The following is a 6,546-nucleotide window of genomic DNA, read 5'->3' as shown; positions in this document are numbered from 1 at the left end:
CGGACTTACCGGAAAATTCATCGCGATATAAGTAACACAACCCCAGATTTCGACGAGATAAAGTGCCCTTTAATTAAAATTGTGGGAAGTTTAGGGCTTCTGCCGCAAATTTTGTTGTTGAAAAATTATGATGGGGGCCTAGTTTCACCTTCCTGTAATATCTTGTTATTAAGCAATTGTATGTCCATTTGAATTCCGATTTGAAATCCAGGTAAAGTTTAATTTTCTCTGTTTGATTTTATAAAATTCCTTTTAATCTGACTATTAATTTCAATTCAACATTTGAGTGTTGATTTCATTGGAATTGGTATTTTAATTAAGGCTTTTGTAATTTTCAAACTTATAAAAGTGTTAAGATGATTGTTAAGATTTTTATTTGTGTCAGAACTCAGTCATGCCCTGAGAGGAATTTTATAAAGTGAGAAAGAAATGATTGCAATTCGAGTTAACTAGGTAGGTGCCTGTTGGGTGGTATTTTGACCGCGTCCAATCATACACAACAATATAGGTACATTGAATTTTTTTAATGGTCTTAGAACAGGCCTGGGATATAAAAACTAGGGGTTGAATTGAATACACAAAACTTCATTTCAGATGCCTGTGACGTGAATAGCATAGCTAACATATTTTAAAGATCCGCAATCACCGTTCTCTGTTGAGGCCGAAGAAGATGGTTGAAACTTCCCACCATTACGATAATCTGCACACACCGACCGACGGTGTTCAGGAGGATCGGTTTCCTAGGCTGTGCAAGGCCACCGTCGGATCCCTGGGAAACTCAAGGATCTGGCTTTCGGTAAAACGTCTAGAAGTTCAGAACTAATGTAAGCAACTGGTGTGTCTTTCACACAGTTGAGAAAAGTCAACCTCAAGGTGAGATACAAGTTCTCCACTTTTCAAGTCAGTACTGGTAAACCTTTTGAGGCAGTACCCGCTCCGCCGACTGCAACAGAAAAGCTGTCACAAGGGCAACTGCTTGGAATAGAATACCAAAGTGCTCCATTGAGACTAGGTCACTAGGTCTCTTAAGAAGAATTTCGCAATCCCGAGGCTGGAGTCAGATACTTACTCATCAATAAAAAGATAATCGTAGCAAACAACCTGTAATATTGGCGAATGGCCGCGCATACTATAGGTAGACGCCTTGCGATTTAATAGTAAATGCAACAAGAAATGCAACGAATCGAATTGGAATGTTTAGTCGAATCGGAATTGTTTCGAAATCGTATTCCGTAACCTCAACAGTTTTTGAAACAATTCCGATTCGATTTGTTGCATTTATATTCGATTAAAAGTTAGGAGATACGTGTGATTGACAGTAGTCAGTGATGTCAAACGTTAGATCCGCCTCCACCGCTAGTATGGTGTATGTCTCAAGTGGTGGGCTTGAGTGGAGTTGTCTAAGACGGATGACTTTTATTACACAGGGGCGCCGGGGGTATACCAGGGGCGCAAATAAGAGGACTCCGTGCGAGTATGCTATAACGTGAGGTTAGTTCGGCGCTGTAAAACTCAAACCCCGCCGCATAAACGGCCAGCTAGCTCAGATTCTTAATTAAAAGAAGGGCTCGAGATGAGAATCTTCCACAGCGGTTTGTTCGTTTGGGCATATAACATAAGCTTTTGATCTTTGGTAGTCACTAGAAATGATTAGTTGAGCGCCACCCAATTTTGCACAAATTCTGACCTCTCCTGTATAGAAATTGGGAAAACACAAGAGAGCCAAATAATAAATTCACTACGAGCAATTCTGATTTATTAATCCTGGCAAAACGGTGCAGGATCGCAAATAAAATGTATCTTCAATACGACAATAACAAATACTTTAAATGACAAAAATAATCCCCAAATAAATTCATGAACACTTCCTTAATAATTACGTTACCAGCCCCCTACAACAATGATCGAGCAAAAATGTAGTTAAGATTTAAATGGATTCAAAGATTGAATTAAGTTAACCCGAATAACAACTCATATAGGCAACACTGGGTACAAGTAAATTAAAAATCTTACCTTGAATAACACATACGCTGTCTTCTCCGAAAAAGAGCTCTCCTTCGAAGTTCCAGTTCTGTAACACAAAAAACAAACCCCAAGCTACAACGCTCGGAACGATTATATGAGCCGGAAGGGCCAAAAAAAATAGCTTACTCGTAGCCGGCTCGTTTACCCATACGTTAAATACAGGTGCGTTGGTTGCTCTTGAAGAGAGCCACGACCTCAAACACTAGACGTGAACAAAATACAAAGCTCCAATCATAAATCGTCGGAAGGTTACACTAGATTAACGGTATTGAAGCAAATAAAAAAAAGGTTGTGTAAAAGATCGTATCTTCCGAAAATTCCACAATCAGCTGGTCGCTCCCGGTATCGTTTAGATGTTAGCGCTTATCTACTCGGTGGTACGCCGGATAGCTGCCGGCAATCAACAGGTGTTCGTACTCCGGAATATTCGCAAGATGCAAATTCATTTACATACAAGGATTCGTCTGTACAAGGATTGACCTACCACATGGATTGACCGGTACAAGAATTCATCTACTACATGGACCCCCTAAAAGTAATGAAGATGTAACACTCCCTTAACGAGATTTTTAATAACATACCTGAAATCGTCAGGAGGGTAATGAGAAATACTTAAATCAATGAAATAGGGAAATTATCCAACCTCAAATTGTGAGTCTGAAAGAATTTTAGATAACATAACGTAAAAGAAAACCAACGCCATTTCACTTACATGTAGGTAGGGCGATGAACTTCCACCAGATATATAGCCTCGCAATGGAGAAAACGGCTTCTGAGTTACTCTACTCGACAACGCCAATAAAAAGGTAAAATTGCCAGAGATTTTACGTGAATGATGGCAAATATTACCCACTGGTTTAAGAAGAATTCACAATGCCACGCTCTACAACAAGTACAACCTCGTTGGTTTTAAAACGGAAATGAAGTGAAAAATTAACGCGATTCTGCGCGAGGAAAGAAGCACGCGTACAAGTGACGCCATCTCACCTATATCCTGCCTAACCTAGCAAGCGGTAATTTTGAAATTTGAATATGAATAAACTAAACTGTTACAATGCATCCGGTCACTCTCCTCTCAAATTCCGCAATCCAGGTGTCTAAATAGCGATTGCGACGTCTCTTATACGAAACCTATGCAATCATTTGGGAGCAAAGCTGCAGGTGCAACAGTAGATGTCCTTAGCTACCAGTATGCCACGTTTAAGCACCTTCATTAGAAGTACTACACATAATAGGCAATATTGTTCAAACATACCAAAATCGAGCAATATCAACCTGATAATGAAGCGTTTTGTTTTTTATTGGGGAACGGTATGGAGTATTGTTTTTGAACTGTCGTATCCAAATCTGAGATGTGCTGATAAAACTTCATAATGAACTTTCAAAATATAATAATTCATCTAACAGACTGTTTTCCTGCAGTTATCCTGAATTATTTATATACAGTTGGGTGGTGCCGACGAAGGCTCATACACGAGCTCTATTACATCATCTATTATATCAAATTAAGATGTTGAATTGTCGAAGTACAATTTATTAGACTAGAGTTTGGGCTTTCGGTAATATCAGTGTCATGAAAGATGGATGTTGACAAACGAGCTATGGAAGACTCTTGAATTTTCCATACGTGAACTCAGTTTTTGGTACAAGGTCAAACTCTACCACGAGTGGTGACTTGATAGGTATTAATATATCTATTTTTGGGTATTATCTCCCATATCATACTAAAATAAGCTATAATCAAAATGATAAGGTTTCACCTCTCCAGTTCCCTATAAATCTCGTGCGCTGTAGCACAGTTAAACTAAAACAATGTCGATACTGATTAGGTTTGCCCTTTTTATGATGATTGTTGTGTTGGTATTAGGACAGAATTGTGATCCAAAATTGTGTTTTTGCGGTTGGGATAAGCCACAGTGTACCGATACCACTGATCCATGGTAAGCCGATCTAACAGTTGTGTTGACATATAAGATTTACCATTTTGTATGAGCATTTTGGTATTGTTATACGTTTATACTAGTATACTAACACAACACATGCAGTTTAACTCATATTATGTCTCCTTTCAGTGGATATTGCCAACACATTAACGGAACCCAAGCGCCATGGTGCTGTCCATCCGTATGAAAATATTTGTATAACTACTTTGTGCTACTACAAAACCGTACTCATATGTACATGAATTGTGAAGCATTTATTTAATAAACGGAAGAAAATTACTATTTTGAGATATTGTCACGTCTAGGGGGTAGCTCTATGCATACGAGAGGTGACGTGAAGGAACACTGACATGGCAGTGAAATTTGTAAAGCGCCCGGTTGATCATAAGAATTATTTGGCAGAGGTGTCTGCGGTAGGGCATGTTATTATTGTGTGAGGCATTGGGTGTGTAATAATGAAGGTATCATCTTTTATTTCGGAGATTATCATACTCTTAGATGAGTGACATCTAAAAGAACAATGTTCCTCTAATTCTTGTACTGTCGATCCTAAAAACATTTTATATGCACATTTTGGGCCATACATGGTATCAGTATTATAACGTGGTAAATAACACAATTTATCTGTATAAGGTTTGCAATGATGTAATCCGATACCTGATATCGTTTTGAGTGTTTTCTTCGTACCTCTATTGGATACTGCTAAATAAAGTGTTTCATGCATCAATAAACATGTATGATTCTTCCATGCGAATGGAGTTGTGATGAGTTCATATATTTGCCATCGTCGATTTTGTGAAATTATTGGAAGTTTTATATGGACAATTAGATGATCATCAGTTACCGTACAATCACATATTTTTAGTTTATAATAACGCGAGATATCGTTTAAGCTTAAGGCTAAAGTGTGATTATCTTTATTTAGTTCTTGCTGTAAATTTAAAAGATCCGTAGACAAGACATCTGGATGTACTACGGTTGCTGGAATTCTATGTTCTTTACATGAAGTGATGATATCTAAATCATTAACTATGTGACTCAAATGAAAAATATTTAATGCAATTTTAGAAGAGTGATGGCGTTGTAATTGTAACTGACCCTCAACTTTCGCGTGGTCTCTGTTTATTTCATTACTTAAGTTGGCGCTGAATTCATTTAACCGTGAGATCTTTTTCCGTACTTCCATCAAATTGTTAGTAAGTTCTTTGTGATAAGTATTAAATCTTTCAGAATTATTAGTGACTAACCTTAAGTTCTTCTGCATTCCTAAGTCCATTCGCCTTAGGAATTCGTGGATTTCTGAAGATTTTGCTTTGAGGCTATCGACTTTCCTCTCGGTTGCGATGTCGCAACAAAAAGAAAAGAAGTCTCCTATGAAGTCAAGGGCTCTTTTTCTTCTTGTATCAGGAATTTCTTCTGTAGTTTCTATTTCTTTCCATAATTCGGGTCTAAGAGCGGTAGTCAGTTGTCGCAGTCCTTGTTGGATTAGTCTGTTAAGTTCGGTAATGTCTTGGTCCAAAATACATTCTATTGCATTACAATTTGTTGCAAATGGTACTGGTTTAGTGGTTGGAGGTTCTGCCGTTTGCCATCTCATCTTATAGGTGACTGGGACGGTAGCGCTGTAGACTACCACGTCAGGTAATTTTCTCCACTGACCTCCAGTTGTAATTTGTACCGGTACTCTCAGAACAAAAGGAAGTACCGTAATGAAAATTACTCTAGAAGTAAAATGAGTTGTGAGCTGTCGTCCTGAGAGATTGTGTCATGCGAAAAGGAAAAGAGACAGTCAGATATAGACAGGTGTACCTTCTAGTAACTATTTATAGTGTCTTACAAGTATAACTTTTATTTACATTATTTGCATTTATTTATTTTATTTTATTTTACCCTTCAATTCCCGAATCTGCTTCTTCCTCCGAGGAGGAGTCCTGGCTATCGGACTCCAGCCCCGCTGGGCTGTAGTAACGTACTACTGGTCCGGTTTCCAGTATATTTTTGATAGTTTTACATCTTTCTGAAGCGCAAATATATTCGTGGCGTGGATGCCACACACAGGCCTCTCCCATTGGGTGCCCTCTCTGTGGCAAAGCGACGGTCATGTTGTGTACCACTGCCGCTGGAACTATCCGCTCCAAGAATTCCTTCTTTTGAACTCCTACTACTGTTACTTCTTTTCCGGCGAGTAATCTAGAGACGGTATGGCTCATGGTTTGGATAGACGATTGTATCATATATCAACTCATTGGCACCGAGCGTGGATGAACCCCACGTCACCTATAACAACTCCGAGAAGAAAGTAGACGAAAAAGAATCCTATAAGAAGAACAGATAAGAAAAGAGAATGTTTAATGACTTACCAGAGATAAAATCAACATATAAAGTGTTAACACTACTTTTTGCGCGTCTAGACGGCACTCTATTTTTTATTAAAGGTGTTCTTTAGGTGACATATCTATATTTAGGTGATCCACACACCCATATAATTAGCACTACTTCAATTTTAGACAAGTAAGGATGATACTAATGACAACTACCTTTTCAGACCACACTATATTTGCGACATCCAAGGCCTAAG

At 38.4% G+C, this 6,546-nt stretch overlaps 1 long non-coding RNA gene across 1 annotated transcript; it reads left to right on the top strand.

Moving 5' to 3' along the window:
- Window positions 1-3,726: 3,726 nt before the first annotated feature.
- On the top strand, window positions 3,727-4,248 carry LOC116162794. The gene is made up of 2 exons (XR_004143613.1): window positions 3,727-3,965; window positions 4,098-4,248. It is a non-coding gene; the product is annotated as an uncharacterized LOC116162794 (long non-coding RNA).
- Window positions 4,249-6,546: the final 2,298 nt, after the last annotated feature.

Source organism: Photinus pyralis, unplaced genomic scaffold (assembly GCF_008802855.1).
Source record: "Photinus pyralis isolate 1611_PpyrPB1 unplaced genomic scaffold, Ppyr1.3 Ppyr1.4_LG2, whole genome shotgun sequence".
Classification (NCBI taxonomy): Eukaryota; Metazoa; Arthropoda; class Insecta; order Coleoptera; family Lampyridae; genus Photinus; species Photinus pyralis.
The sequence above is the reverse complement of the archived record's forward strand: the minus strand, read 5'-3'. Positions and strand labels throughout refer to the sequence as shown.